This window comes from Sciurus carolinensis, chromosome 5 (assembly GCF_902686445.1).
Source record: "Sciurus carolinensis chromosome 5, mSciCar1.2, whole genome shotgun sequence".
Taxonomy (NCBI): Eukaryota; Metazoa; Chordata; class Mammalia; order Rodentia; family Sciuridae; genus Sciurus; species Sciurus carolinensis.
In genome coordinates, this window is record NC_062217.1 from 103,959,308 (window position 1) to 103,975,212 (window position 15,905).

Here is a 15,905-nt window from a genome sequence, read left to right on the forward strand (position 1 = left end):
TCCAAAGGGCTGGGTGGAAGGGATTGTTTTTGGAGATTGAACCCCAAAGATCAGGAAATGCAGTGTTTATGAGTGATGGAGGGGCAAATGGGATCCTCTGCCACACAAGTGAAATCCAGGGGAGATTCCTAGAGTGCAGTCTCCCAGAATGGACTAGCAACTACAGGCCCTGGAGATGCACAGATTTAAAATCTTGAGACCAACTGCCATTCAACAAAGACCCTGAAGTGTATCTAGGCCTAACTGCTGCTCTCAGGAGCTGCACCCACTGGATCTCCTCTCACACTCTAGCCACCCCATCCTGAGGATGGAGGAGACATCACACTCCATCCCACTACACATAACACTGCTGAGAAGGGAAGCTGAGAATGGTTTAAGTACAATAAGAATAATTCTTTAACTTTTCATTGAGAACTTCTATTTTCTTTTTCTTTCTTTCTTTTTTCTATTTAATTGTGACATGAATGGTTCATGAATACTTATACAAATACATATTTGTCTCTTTTTTCTCATTTCTAGCATTTTTTGAAGTCAGTTATTTTTCATGGCTCAGTATTTTGAGGGCAAAGATGTTTGATTAGTCTATTTAGAATTGTTTTGTATTCTTTTTATATTTTATTTACTTATTTTTAATTACATGTATTATTTTTTCTCACTTATTTTTCCCTTGATTTTTTCTCATTTGTTTTGCAAATAGCCAAATATTTGTTTTCTTTCATTCTTACTTTAATTTTTTACTTCTAATTTTTCCCTCATAATTATCACATTCTATATGTTACATGTTCTCTCCCTGCTCACCATTTAAAATTGGACCTCATAAACAAGCAGAGGTTTCTATCCTCATATCAGAAATATTAGATTTTAAGTCAAAGTTAATCAAAAGGGATAAAGAAGAACATTTCATATGGCTTAAGGGAATTTCACATCAACAGGACAAAACAATCATAAATGTTCATGCCCCAAATGATGAATTATTCTTTTTTTTTCTGTACAATTGATGTAGTTTTATTTTACAAATAAAAAAATGTGAAAAAAAAACACCACAAGCAAAGTTAAAAGACAAACTGGGAAAAAATATTTACATCTCACATTATGAACAAAAGATTACATACCACTATCCCCCACCCCTGGCAAAAAAAAAAAAAAAAAAAAAAAAGACAACAGAAAGAACCCCTAGATAATGCTAAAAAGATAAACCACCTGGTAGAAAAGTGAAACACAAACTTACCAGAACAGTAAATACAACTGGCCCTTCAACAAATGAAGGAAGGCTTTGCCTCACTCCTGGTAAGATAAAGGCAACATAGACAGTCTCTTCCTAAAGTTCCCTTAAAAATCTAGGCTGAACCATTTTCACTTCCTTGTTGAGACCGTGCTAAGGGCTACCCATCTACTTATGTGTTTATTTTGTCTTTGAGACAGAATCTCGCTATGTTGCCAGGCTGGTCTCAAACTCAAGGCCTCAAGTGATCCTCCTGCCTCAACCTCCCAAGTAGTTAGGACAACAGGTGGGCATACATCACACCCAAGTAGGTGTTTGTATTTTTATTAACTTGAATCACATTGTCCTGGTCTGTTGCTCATCTTTTCTTCTATCCAAGTCAGTTTTAAGGATCTGGTGACCCTGAAGCACTACCTCTTATCCTTCCCTGCCACTGTTTGTGCAGTGTTTCATTACCCAGGAATGACACTACAGTTGACCAATCTATGAGGTTGTTCAACTGTTCACTAACATGAACAGCCATGCACCTGCTCTTGGGGCAGGGGCAGGGTGGGGGTGGGGTGGGGAAGGTTGTCCTATGAGAACATGGGCCTAAAAGTGGTTCCAAAGAAGGTGACTTTCAATATTACTCAGTTTGGGAAGAAATATTTACATCTCATACTGTGAACATAGGATTAAAAACTTTGAACTTCACACCTAATGAAGTCAAAAACATGAAGACTAATGACATTTTAAGGAGGGACATAAGCTGGAGTGGAGGTTGGAGCAGGAGCTATTTATGAAGGAAGAATGACTGAGAAAAGACAGCCACATCCATGAACAGCTGTGCTGAGTGCCTGCCTCTGTGGACACAGGTCAAGCAGCCCCAGATTCCAGCTGCTTGAGTTTCTCCTGGAGCTCCCGGAGTTGGCTTCGACCCCAGCCAATAAGGGTCTGGAGGCTGGCTATATCCACAGCTAGCTGCAGGCCTTCCTGGAGGAAGCTGGTTTGGACCTGCAGCAGACTGTGAGGAACCAGGATTCCAAACCAGTTCAGGGGGTCTTGTGGGGCTGCAGAGAGCTCTGGCTCTGGAGTTTTGGTAGGGCCTTTGCCTCTGTGCAAAGCTGACTCTCGGGGCCCCACCTCCTCTGGAGTCTGGGTATCAGCTCTCACCACCCTGAATGTCTAGAGTCCGTTCTGGGTCTCACTGGCACACACACAGACCTGGGGCTCCATGCGAGAGGCATACTGTAAGGGCCCTACCGACTTGGCACCCATTGCATAGCTTGCCTTTGCGAACGAGAGCCAGCCCTTCTCCACTGGAGCATTTGTAGCCCCCCGCTTCACTTCCAGCTCCTCCAGCTCTCTGAGCAGCTGCAGGAGTAGCGAGTCCAACTCGGACCGCAGATCCGGCGCCGCAGTGGGCCAGCCACCGGCGGCTCTCCGGATTATTCTTATATATCGTACAAACCCTGCTCAATTTCAAGAAAAAAATAGAGCTCAACACAATAATATTGGGTGACTTTAACATACTTCTCTCATCATTCAACAGATCCTGCAAACAAAAACTAAATAATGAAGCTATAGAAATAAAACAAATTAAAAATTTATATGTCAACAGACATATAGAGAATATTTTATACATCAGTGACTGAATTCACTTGCTTTTCAGCAGCACATGGATCATTTTCAAAAATAGATCATATCTCAGGACAGAAAGAAACTCTTAGCAATTACAAAAAATAAAGATAATAATTTGCATTCTATCAGATGATAGTGGAATAAAATTAGAAATCAACAATAATATAAAAAATAGAAACTACTGTAATACCTGGATACTAAAGAATACTCTGTTGAGTGAACAATCAATAGCAGAAGAAAACTAGGTTTAAAAAAAAAAAAAAAAAACTACTAAGAGGTAAATGAGAATACCAACAAAATATATCAAAATCTTTGGGCACTATGACAGTATATTTAAGGGGAAAGTTCATAGTATTGAACTCATTTATTAAAAGTTCAAATGTTTTCCCTGTTAAGTGGATGATGATATATAATGGGGGTGGGGGGTGAAAGAAGAATGGAGGAAACTTTAGACTATGTAGAGGGAAAAGAGAGGAAGGGGCATATGAAAAATGGTGGAATGAGACAGACATCATTATTCTATATACATGTATGATTACATGAATTGTATGAATTTACATCGTGCACAACCTTAGAAATGAAATGATTTACCCCATATGTGTACAATGAATCAAAATGCAGTCAGTATATATTTAAAAAAATGAAAAAAAAATTAAAAATAAATACATTTTAATGATCCAAAAATAATAGAAAGTCAACAAATAACCTTATATCTCAAAGACCCAGAGAAAGAAGAATAAATCAACACAACAAGCAATACAAGACAGCAAATATTTATATCAAAGACAAAAATATAACTGAAACAAAGCCAATATAATTGAAACAAAATTTTTTTTAAATCAACAAAACAAAATGTGGTTCTTTAAAAAATAAAATTGATAAATCCTTAGCCAAGCTAACCAAGAGAAAGAGGGAAAAATCAAATTTTTTATCATGGGTAAAAAAGGAAATATTACAATGGAGTCTAGTGAAATACAGATGATAATCAGAAACTATTTTGAAAATTTATACTCAAATAAATAGAAAACCTTGAAGTCATTGACAAATTTCTATAGATATATGACTTACCCAAATTGAATCAGGAGGACATAGAATATTTAAACAGATCAATTTCAAGCAATAACATGAAGATACCATTAAAAGCCTACCAACAAAGAAAAGCCCAGGACCAGATGGATTCTCAGTCAAATTCTACCAGATATACAAAGAAGAATTAAACACCAACCCTCCTCAAATTATTCCATAAAGCAGAAAAGGAGGGAATCTTTTCAAACTCATTCTATGAAGCTAATGTCACCCTGATATCAAACCCACACAAAGACACATCAAGGAAATATATTCCCTGATGAACATAGATACAAAAATTATTTGGTGGTGTGCACCTATAATCCCAGCAGCTCAGGAAGCTGAGGCAAGAGGATCACAGATGCAAGACCAGCCTCATCAACATAGTGAGGCTGTAAGCAACCTAGTGAAACCCTGTCTCTAAATAAAAAATAAAAAGGGCTGTGGTATGTCTCAGAGGTTAAGCACACTAGGTTCAATCATGAGTACAAAAAAAGAAAAAGAAATCTTCATAAAACACTGGAAAATTGCATACAAAAACATATTAAAAACATACTGCACCATGAGCATTTGGAATTCATCTCATGGATGCAAAGTTGGTTGAACATATGGAAATCAAATGCACTTCATCATATAAATAGATTTGATACAAGAATTACATGATTATCTCAATAGATGCAGAAAAATCATTAGACAAAATGCAGCATCCATTCATATTCAAAACATGAGAAAAACTGGGGAGAGTAGGAACATACTTTAACATTGTAAAAGCTGTATACATATATATTAAACCCAAGGCCAACATAATTCTAAATGGAGAAAAATTAAAAGCATTTCCTCTAAGAAATGGAACAAGAAAGGGATACCTTCTTTCTTCTCTTCTTTTCAACATAATGCTTGAAATTCAGGGCAGAGCAGTTAGACAGAAAGAAAGAAATTAAAGGGATACAAATAGGAAAAGAAGAACTCAAAATATCTCTATTTGCAGATGGCATGATCCTATATTTGGAATGCCTCCTACCCCCCCTCCAAAAAACCCAGAAATCTAGAACTCATAAATTAATTCAGGAAAGTAGAAGGATATGAAATTAATACCCACAAGGGTGTATTTCTATACACCCTTGTTGAATCAGCTGAAACAGAAACTAGAAAAACTATTCCATTCACAATAGCCTCAAAAAGTACTTGGAATCAATCCAACAAAAGAGGTAAAAGACCTCTACAATGAAAATCACAGAGCTCTAAAGAAAGTAATTGAAGAAGACCTTAGAAGATGGAAATATCTCCCATGTTCTTGAATAGACAGAATTAATATTGTCAAAATGGCCATACTATTATACTATAGAGGATGTCAGGAAAAGTGTACCCTTTTACATTACTGGTGCATCTGAAAATTGGTGCAACCACTATGGAAAGCAGTATGGGGATTCCTCAGAAAACTTGGAATGGAGCCACCATTTGACCCCGCTATCCCACTCTTCAGTTTATACCCAAAGGACTTAAAATCAGCATACTACAGTGATTCGGCCACATCAATGTTCATAGCTGCTCAATTCACAATAACCAGATTGTAGAACCAACCTAAGTGCCCTTCAACAGATGAAAGGATAAAGAAAATGTGGTATATATACACATAAAGAAGAATGAAATTATAGCATTTACCAGTCACTGGACAGAACTAGAGGCTTTTATGCTAAGGGAAGCAAGTCAGTCCCCAAAACCAAAGGTCAAATATTGTCTCTAATATGTGGATGCTAACACACAACAGGGGTGTGGTGGGGAAGAATAGAAGTTCAGTGGATTATACATGGAGGAATGATGTGTAGATAGAGGGATAGGGATAGGAACGACAGTAGAATGTATCAGAAATAACATTCCTTTTTTTATATGAATTCACCACATTGAATCTCAACACACAAGAATGATATCCTAACCAGAATAGGTTGTACTCCATGTATGTATAATATGTCAAAATTCACTCTACTGTCACATATATCTAAAAAGAACAAATAAAAATTTTAAAAAAGAACATTTCTCTTAGATATTGAAAATAAATAATGGACAGAATTTACCCATCTTTTACAAAGGAAAGAAAAGTGGGGCTTGTATGTCAATATAGGCAATGTTTGGGTAAATTAATCAGAAAAAGAGTAACATTCCATAATACAAATGATAATACCACCAACCTATATCTTTCATGGAATCTTTTTTAATAAGATGAATACTGAAAACAACAGAAGAAATGAAGAAAATAACCAAAATAGTTGGAGTCTTCAACTGACTACCTCTTGGTCTCCCATTGTGAGAAATGGTGAGTTTCCTCTAAAACATTTTCAACTTCAAACATTTTTAACCACAGTATAAATACATAAATCTCATGGTTTCTACTGGAGAACAGCCCCATGAGGATGGCCCTCCCTATCCTGCCCCCATGACTCTATATTTATTATATCATTCATTATTCCATTTTCACCTCATCTACTGCTCTCTAGGATACACTGCAGAGTAGTCATCTCCTTTGGGAATGACTGATGGTAAGCAGTCCTCTCTGCTGTATCCCATGGAATGAAATCTCCCTTGACTCCCTTGATCTTACAATCTTCACAAAGCCTTTTGGTCTTCTATTTGTTCTCCATTGTTTTCAGAATCTATATGACTCTTCTCTTTAGGTAACTGTGTCTTTGAGCTCCTTTAGTTTTTATTTTCTTGATCTTCTCCTAACTTTCAGTCTAGAGAGCTCTCCAGGTGTAGCAATGAGTGGGTCAAATCCAGGTCCATACAAAACATCCTTTTGGTCAAAACAAATTCCAAGTCAGCACTCTGAAGAAGTAACTCTACTCAGAAATTACAGTGGTGTTAGCTCAACATCTAACTGCTGTTGTTCTTAGATACACTTGACTTATGGGCAAGTTCACTGGGTTTTTCCCTAGAGCTCTAATACCACACATTATTGGCACCTGCTCTTCCATAATGGATTTCATAAATCTTTCTCACCTGTGATGATTGTTGCCTCAAACCTCATTAAAAAAGCCCTTCCAAAACTTTTTAGATCTTTTGCAGTTATTTCATTAATTCAAGGATATTTCTTTCTACCTTTTTATTATTGCCTCTATATCTGTAAATGCTTAAGAAGTTCCTAGATCAGACTTTCTCTGTAGATATTATTCCAGTGAAATTTTTTTTAAGTCTGGTTCTCATTCACTCTTATGGATCTTGTAATGGTTTGTAAAGCATGAGATATCTGGCTTTTCACAAATCGCTAAATATATTTAAGGTAGGTTTTTTTCTTGGCTTTATTTCTGTGATTCTCTTTCATTCATGTTTAATTTGGACTGCAAGTATTAAAGATTCCTCTTAAGTAAATTCCTCTCTTTTTTCACACACATTCCAGATTTGTTCTTAGCTCTTTCTAAAGCTCACCATCTCTTGAACCATATTTCTTTTATGTCCTTTTGAAACATACTTGAGTTTTTTCTGTTGTTGCTTAATATTTTTACTTGGTTCCCATACAAACCTGAATCCTAATACCAAAGAGCTCAGACACAGGCTTTCTTTACTAAATGCAGGTTTGCTTCCATCATACTATAGCTATTTTCAGTGTTAAAATTTCAGTCACATTTTTCTTTACTTGCCTTCTGAATTTTGTGTATAATAAGTGCTTGGTGACCACCTTACTCAGTGATTCATAAAATTTGTCACAAACTGGATGATCAACATATTAGATCACACATACATTCTGATGGTAGAAGATAAAGTTTAGTTAGATACACAAATATTGAAGTCTATGCACAACTACAGAAATCATCTTAAGTTGTCCCTGGTTAATCTTTATTTAAGGAGAATTTATTTTGTTATTATGCTTTTAATTATAAAGTAACATTCATCTTAGTATAGAAAGCTAAATTTGAAAGATTTCCACATTAATTCAACCTTTGTGGCACATAAACCTAGCTAAAAAAATGTTTTAAAATTTCTCAGTCTTCTAATTCCCAGAAGGTTTATTAGAATCCTAAAAGAAAGTGAAATACTTTGGGTTTTTTTTTTGTTGTTGTTTGTTTGTTTTCATCATTATCCAAAGATAATTTTTATTTGTACCTGGTTCAAGTCCAGAAGAATTTCAGAATAACTGAGAAGGTAGGAAGGACCCACCTAATAGTACAGAGGTCTACATCATACCAGAATCCAAGACACAGTAGCCAGGTAAAACAGGAAAGGACCAGGAACTGGGATTCCTCAAGTGTTTATAAATCTTGACCACACTCAGATGCCTGCAGTTATTCTTTGCTTGACTAACACAGGGAAACTACTTTGCACCTTTGCTCTTAAAGTATGGTCCACCCACTAGCAGTAGCTACATGACCTCACCTGTGAGGTGTTTAGGTGCAAAAGATGAGGTTCCACACCGGAACTACAAGATAGTTATAAAATATACTTCAACAATTGCTAGGTAGGTCATGTACATGTTGAATTCGAGAGACATCTCTCTTTCCTAGTCTTAGTGTGGTCCACCTTGATATTAGAAGATAATAAATGGGATGGTATCAGACTACATATTTTCTTCACATCAAAGGAAACAATCAAGAATGGGAAGAGAGAGCCTAGAGAATGGGAGAAAATCGTTGCCACCTGTATCACAGGTAGAGATTAATGTCCAAGATATACAAAGAACTCAAAAAACTTAATGTCAAAAAGAGCAAATAACTCAATCAACAAATGGTCAAAGGAACTGAAAAGACATTTCACAGAAGAAGAAATATGAGTGTTCAACAAATATATGAAAAAAATGTTCAACAGTTCTAGCAATTATAGAAACTCAAATTAAAACTACACTGAAATTCCATCTCACTCCAGTCAGAATGGCAACAATCAAAAATATAAGTTACAATAATTGTTGCTGAGGATGTTGGGAAAGGGGGTACACTCTTACATTGTTGGTGGGGCTGCAAATTGGTGCAACTACTCTGGCATGCAGTATGGAGATTCTTCAAAAAATTTTAATTGGAACCACCATTTGATCCAGTTATACCATTTCTTGGCATAGACCCAGGGAACTTAAAATCAGCATACTACAGTGATGGAGCCACATCAATGTTTATAGCAACTTAATTCACAATAGCTAAGCTTTAGAACCAACCTAGGTACCCTTCAACAGATGGAATGCATAAAGAAAATGTGGTATACACACACAAGGGAATTTTACAAACCTAAAAAGAAGAATAAAATTATGGCATTTGCCAGTGAATGGGTCAAACTGGAGGCTATTGTGATAAATGAAATAAGCCAATTCCAAAAAACCAAAGGCTGAATATTCTCTCTGATTTGCAGATGCTGACTCACAATAGGTGTGGGGTGGGGAGAAGTGAAGGTTCACTGGATTGGGTAGGGGGGTTGGGGGAAAGAGAGGAAGGCTGGAAATGACAAGGACAATAGAATGAATCAAATGTAAATTTCCTGTATTCATATATGAATGCATGACCAATGTAACTCCATATCATGTACCAAAAAAATGGGAAATTATACTTCATGAATGTATAATATGTCACAATACATTCTGTCATGCATAAGTAAAAAAAAAAAAATTAAAAAAGACACTGTGGTATATATATGCAATGGAATATTACTTAGCCATAAAGAAGAATGAAATTATGGCTTTGCTGATAAATGAACAGAACTGGAGATGATCATGATAAGTGAAATGAGCCAATTCCAAAACACCAAAGACTCAGTATTCTCTCTGATACACAGATGATAACTCACAATACATGGGGGGACAGGGAGGTGTACTGGAGCTTTACCTGATTGGACAGGGGGAGGTAGTGGGAAGAGACTGTCGGGGCGCCGCGGACCCCTGGCCCTAGGTGTGGCTTGGCTGCCTGGGTGTGGCATAGCTGGCTTGGCTTACTTCGATGCGTATCCAAGATGGCGCCTGGCAGCTTGCCAGTGCGGCTGCATGCAGCTGACTTGTGAGACAACAACTAGCGTCACTTTGAGGAAGTTGTTCGGATTGGTTAGGCTCCTTCGTAAACACTGCATGTCTAGTGTATGCCCTAATTGCCTCTCTGTACCTGTCCACGCTCTCCCCGCATGCACTTGTATCTGATTGGTTAAAGGATTGTATATATTGAGCTGCGGAAGGAGAACAAAGAGAGAACAAAGAGGAGGAAGTAAGCGCGCAAAATAAAGAGCTCAAAAGAACCAGGTTTGCGTCTCGTCTCTCTGCGGGCAGGGAGCGCAACAGGTGGCGCCGAAACCCGGGAACCCTAAAAATAACTCTAGAGTAAGTATAAGGTAAGTATTTAATAAAGTAAATTAAACAGTAAAAAGGCCTTAAAAGTTCGCGGAACAGCGACTAGTTAAAGTTCGCGGTGCAGCGACTAGTTATAAAGGTTCGCGGAGCAGCGACTAGTTATAAAGGTTCGGGGAGCAGCGACTAGTTATAAAGGTTCGCGGTGCAGCGACTAGTTATAAAAGTTCACGGAACAGTGACTAACCAAGGGGTTTTGTGTTGTCTGTGTGTATGAAGTGGTGGTAGATTTTCTGTGTAGTAAATGTCTTTGTTGCATCAATTGTGTGGTTTGTTCGTGTGATTGGGTTAGCTCTTAGTGTTGCAAGTTTTAATCATGGGAACAGAACTGTCTAAAAATAGAATGCAGCAGCCTCTTAGAGAGCTGTTAAAGAACCATGGAACACCGTTAAAAACAAAAACAGCACGAATGTTCCTGGATACCATAGAAAAAGTCTCTCCGTGGTTCTTAGACGAAGGTTTATTAAACATTCCTCAGTGGGAGCATTTGGGAGAGGATTTAAGAATAGCAGATAGACAAAAAACATTACCGGTGGGAACACTGGCCATTTGGTCTCTGATAAAATCTTGCCTACAACATAAAGACAAACGAAATATTAAGGGACCCCTAGAAGAGGGAAGCCAGGTTTTAGAAGAAATTAAAGAGGAGCGTTCTCACCGCTCGGAGGGGAAGTATGACTCAGATGAGGGAAAAGAGTCAGAAGGGGAACTGTCAGGGGGGGAGTTAGAAAAAGCTCTTGAGAAGTTAACCACGCGGGCCGAGCGCCCCCTAGTGCCTTTAATACCTAATGCACCTCCCAGGGACTCTATGGATGGGGAGCAATCTAACAGACACCTAGACTGGGCATCTCATACACCCACCATGTTTCCGGTGTTTGAGGATGTACAAAATCAACGTTTCCATCAACCACTAGACTTTAAAATTGTAAAACAATTAAAGGAGGCAGTAAGTACTTATGGCCCTCAATCTGCCTTTACAGTGGCTCTGGTAGAAACTATGATGTCTCAGAATCTCATACCTTTAGATTGGGCTAATTTAGCTAGAGCCACTTTATCAGGAGGACAGTACCTTATGTGGAAAACAGCCTGGCAAGAGCTTTCCATGGATACTGCAAGGCGTAATGCAGCAGCAGGGAATCCACAGATAGATAGAGATATGTTAATGGGAACAGGACCATATGAAGGGTTACAGGCACAGCTTAATTACCATCCAGCAGTGTTTGCTCAAATTGCTGTGGCTGCTACCAAAGCATGGAAAACCTTACAAGGATCTGGAGACTTACAGGGACAATTGTCCAAGGTGACCCAGGGAAGTAATGAGCCTTATGCAGACTTTGTAGACAGATTAATTCAAACAGCTTCAAGAATTTTTGGAGACGCTGACCAAGCAATGCCTTTGATAAAACAGTTAGCCTATGAACAAGCTAATAAATGGTGTAAGGAAGCTATTAGACCATGGAAATCTAAAGATTTATCCACTTATCTAAGAGTTTGTAAGGATATTAATGAGTCCACTGGACAGAGTGCTGCATTTGTGGCTGCAATTGACAGACAGACCTCAGCGCTTACTACAGCCTTAGCTTTAGGTGGTCAAGGAAAGCAAGGGTTTAAGAGAGGACCTCTAGGTTCCTGTTTTGTATGTGGACACATGGGTCATCTGAAGGCTACTTGTCCTTATAAAGCTCCTGTGCAAAATCCTAGCCACAATCCAGCCCCGGGTATTTGTCCCCGATGTAAAAAGGGAAATCATTGGGCGAGAGAATGTTACTCTGTAAGAGATAAAGAAGGAAACCCATTGCCACCAAACCCCAAGTTACAAAAAAACGGGGTGAGGGGCCCACCCCGGGGCCCGCAACAAATATACGGGGTAATTCAACAGATGCCGCGTCAATGGTACCCGCCAACAGTAAAAGGGATGAAAATCAAAAAAGAAGGGCAATCACAGGAAGTGCAGGATTGGACGTCTGTGCCACCTCCAGACTTGTACTAACACCAGATATGGGAATTCAGATGATAGACACGGACTGGGAAGGTGATATTCCTGCAGATTCAGTAGGGTTGCTTTTAGGTAGGAGTTCCTCTACTTTAAGAGGTCTGATAGTCCATCCAGGAGTAATTGACCCTGATTTTAAAGGACAAGTTAAGGCTATAATTTCTTCACCTAATGGGATTACAGTCATTTCCCCGGGAGATAGGATAGCACAGATGTTAGTTTTACCTAGTCAGCATTCCCAGTGGCCTAGTAAGGAGACAATAAGAGGAGCTAAAGGATTCAGGTCTACTGGAGGACCCTGGGCTAATTTTACTATGGATCTTCAAGACAGGCCTATCATGCAATTGATAGTAGGGCACAAACCTTTCATAGGGCTATTAGACACAGGAGCTGATAAAAGTATAATCAGTGAGGCTGTTTGGCCTAAAGGATGGCCAGTAATTACAGCTAGTCAGAACCTACAAGGGTTAGGTGTAGCTCAGTCGCCTGGCCAAAGTGCAGCTTCGTTGTCGTGGAGAGACAATGAAGGACATTCAGGAATTTTTCAACCATATGTCTGTAAAATACCTATCTCTTTATGGGGAAGAGATGTCCTCACCCAAATGAATGCCAAATTAACTACAAATATTAATTCTGAGCCTGTACAACATATGATGAAGAAAATGCAATATACCAAAGGCCAAGGACTAGGACGAGGACAACAGGGATTGTTACAGCCCTTGCCATTGCCTCCTCCAAAAAATAACTTTCAGGGTTTGGGTTTTTCGTAGGGGCCACTGTTGTTACACTGATTCCAATAGTTTGGAAATATAATGAGCCACAATGGATCCCACAGTGGCCCCTTACTACAAAAAAGTTACAAGCGGCTCATGATTTAGTAAAAGAACAATTTCAGGCAGGACATTTACAACCCTCTACTTCTCCTTGGAATACCCCTATATTTGTCATAAAAAAGAAATCTGGTAAATGGAGACTATTACAGGACCTGAGAGCCATTAATGCTCAAATGTTTCCCATGGGTCCTATACAAAGAGGATTGCCTCTAGTTACAGCTCTTCCAAAAAATTGGCCTACTATTATTTTAGATTTGAAAGATTGCTTCTTCTCTATTCCGTTACACAAAAGGGATTGTTGGCGGTTTGCGTTTACTTTACCCTCTCTCAATCATGCACAGCCTGACCAAAGATTTGAATGGACTGTATTGCCACAGGGCATGGCTAATAGTCCTACGTTGTGCCAGATATATGTAGACAAAGCTTTGAAACCTATAAGAGATGACTTTCCAGATTTATTGATTTATCATTATATGGATGATATCCTTATCTGTCATAAAGACAAACAATTGTTAGAAAATGCCTTGCAAATATTGATCTCCACCTTAAAACAGTATAGTTTAAATATTTCTCCAGAAAAACTACAAATGGGAGAAGCACAAGAATATCTAGGTACCAAACTTACAGCTACTATGGTAAGGCCCTTAAAGCTAACTATTAGAACTGGTGCACTTAAAACTTTAAATGATTTTCAAAAACTTCTTGGGGATATTAATTGGGTTAGACCATATTTAAAGCTTACCACAGGAGAATTGAAGCCTTTATTTGATATACTTAAGGGAGATCCTGATCTTAACTCTCCAAGAGTCCTTACTTCAGAAGGAAAAAGAGCCATTGCTATAGTGGAACAAAGATTACAAACGGATTACACAGATAGGTGTGATCCATCCCAGCCTCTTATGTTGATTATTATCTCAGAACAACATAGTCCATATGGAATTCTGTGGCAGGGAGGACCTTTACAGAGTATTAATCTCCCAGCATCGCCTACAAAACAATTACAAACATTTCCAAAAGCAATAGCTCAGTTGATCTACAAGGGGTTAGAGGCCTGCGTTACTATATTTGGAGGCCACCCTAAGGTCATTATTATCCCCTATACCAAACTACAAGTTCAGTGGTTAATTCAACATGATGATGACTGGGCTGTTTTGTATTGCTCAACTACAGCAACATTTGATAACCATTATCCTAAACATCCCTGGATACAATTTTGTAAAAATGTTCCAATTATATTTCCAAAAGTTACTAAAACACAGCCTTTGCCTCATTGTCAAACTATATTCACTGATGGATCTAAGAATGGAGTGGGAGCAGTGATAATTGGTGATAAAATTGAAACTATAATTCTTCCTCCTTCATCTGCTCAAGTGGTAGAACTTGCTGCAGTAGTCTTAGCATTTAATATCATGGTAAATCAGCCTTTTAATTTGTTATCTGATAGTTATTATGTGGTACAATCAGTGCCTTGTTTAGAAACTGTGCCATACATTCCTGATGGATCTGCAGTTACTCCTTATTTTCGAACTTTGCGTGCCTTAATTTTAGACCGCAAGGATCCCTTTTATGTAGGACATATTAGAGCTCATTCTGGACTGCCAGGACCACTTGCTAAAGCAAATGCTCAAGCCGATAAGGCTACAAAAACTATCTTTGCTTTTACAGTAACAGAACAAGCTAAGCTGTTTCATTCTCAATTTCATGTTAATTCTACCACTCTTAGAAGAAAGTTTAATATTTCTAAGGATCTTGCCAGACAGATTGTTAAAACATGTCAACACTGTGCTCCTCTATCGCCAGTACAGTCTGTTGGGGTAAATCCCAGGGGACTGTTACCTAATCATATTTGGCAAATGGATGTTACTCATTTTTCAGAATTTGGAAACCTTAAGTATGTTCATGTTTCAGTAGACACCGCTTCAGGGGTGATCATGGCTTCTGCTCACACTGGTGAAAAGGTTAAAGATGTTATACAACATTGTTTACAAGCATTTGCAGCCTGGGGCATTCCAAAAATCATCAAAACTGATAATGGGCCGGCTTACACATCCAAAAGTTTCCTTCAATTTACACAAAATTTTGGTATACAGCTTATCACAGGAATTCCCTATAATCCTCAAGGACAAGGCATAGTGGAACGCACTCATTTAACGTTAAAAAATTGTTTAATAAAACAAAAAGGGGGAATAGGTGCTGACTTTAGAGCACCTAAAGATAAACTAAATTTAGTACTTTTCATTTTAAATTTTTTAAATGTGGATAAGATTGGAAGTACGGCTGCAGAGAGGCATGCTAATCCCACAAGTACTCAAGTGTGGGTAAAATGGAAAGATATTCTCACAGGAACATGGAAAGGCCCAGATCCAGTTCTTCGGTGGGTCCGAGGGTCTGTTTGTGTCTTCCCACAGGATCAGCAAACACCGATCTGGATACCTGAAAGGTTGACTAGACTGGTGCATCAAAGCAATGATGAAGAACATCGTGCTGATAAGCATCCTATTGATGATGACAATGAGGCCGGTGAAGACTCGAGACCTGTGGGCAATAGTTAAAGCTTGGCCATATCCTTTGCCGCTAACTAACACCTCCTCTACCCTCCCACCTTTGTTTTCTACAGGACCTAGGACTGGATTGCCAACTGTCATCATGGATCCCAAGGAAGAACCTTATAATTTTTCTACCCTTTCCTTGCCAGGTACCCTTTGCTTTGATATCTCTACCAATAACAAATTTGTTAATGACACTTCTCTTAGGCCTTGCATTCAATTACAGCGTGAAGTGCAAGGGTTATTTTTAAGACAGCCTACTAAAGGGATTGGTTTCCAAGAGAGTATGACTATAACCCAGGGTAAAGTTACAGGGACAAGT

At 38.4% G+C, this 15,905-nt stretch overlaps 1 pseudogene; it reads right to left on the minus strand.

Moving 5' to 3' along the window:
• Positions 1-2,077: 2,077 nt before the first annotated feature.
• LOC124985693 (coiled-coil domain-containing protein 115-like) lies at positions 2,078-5,983 on the minus strand (annotated as a pseudogene).
• Positions 5,984-15,905: the final 9,922 nt, after the last annotated feature.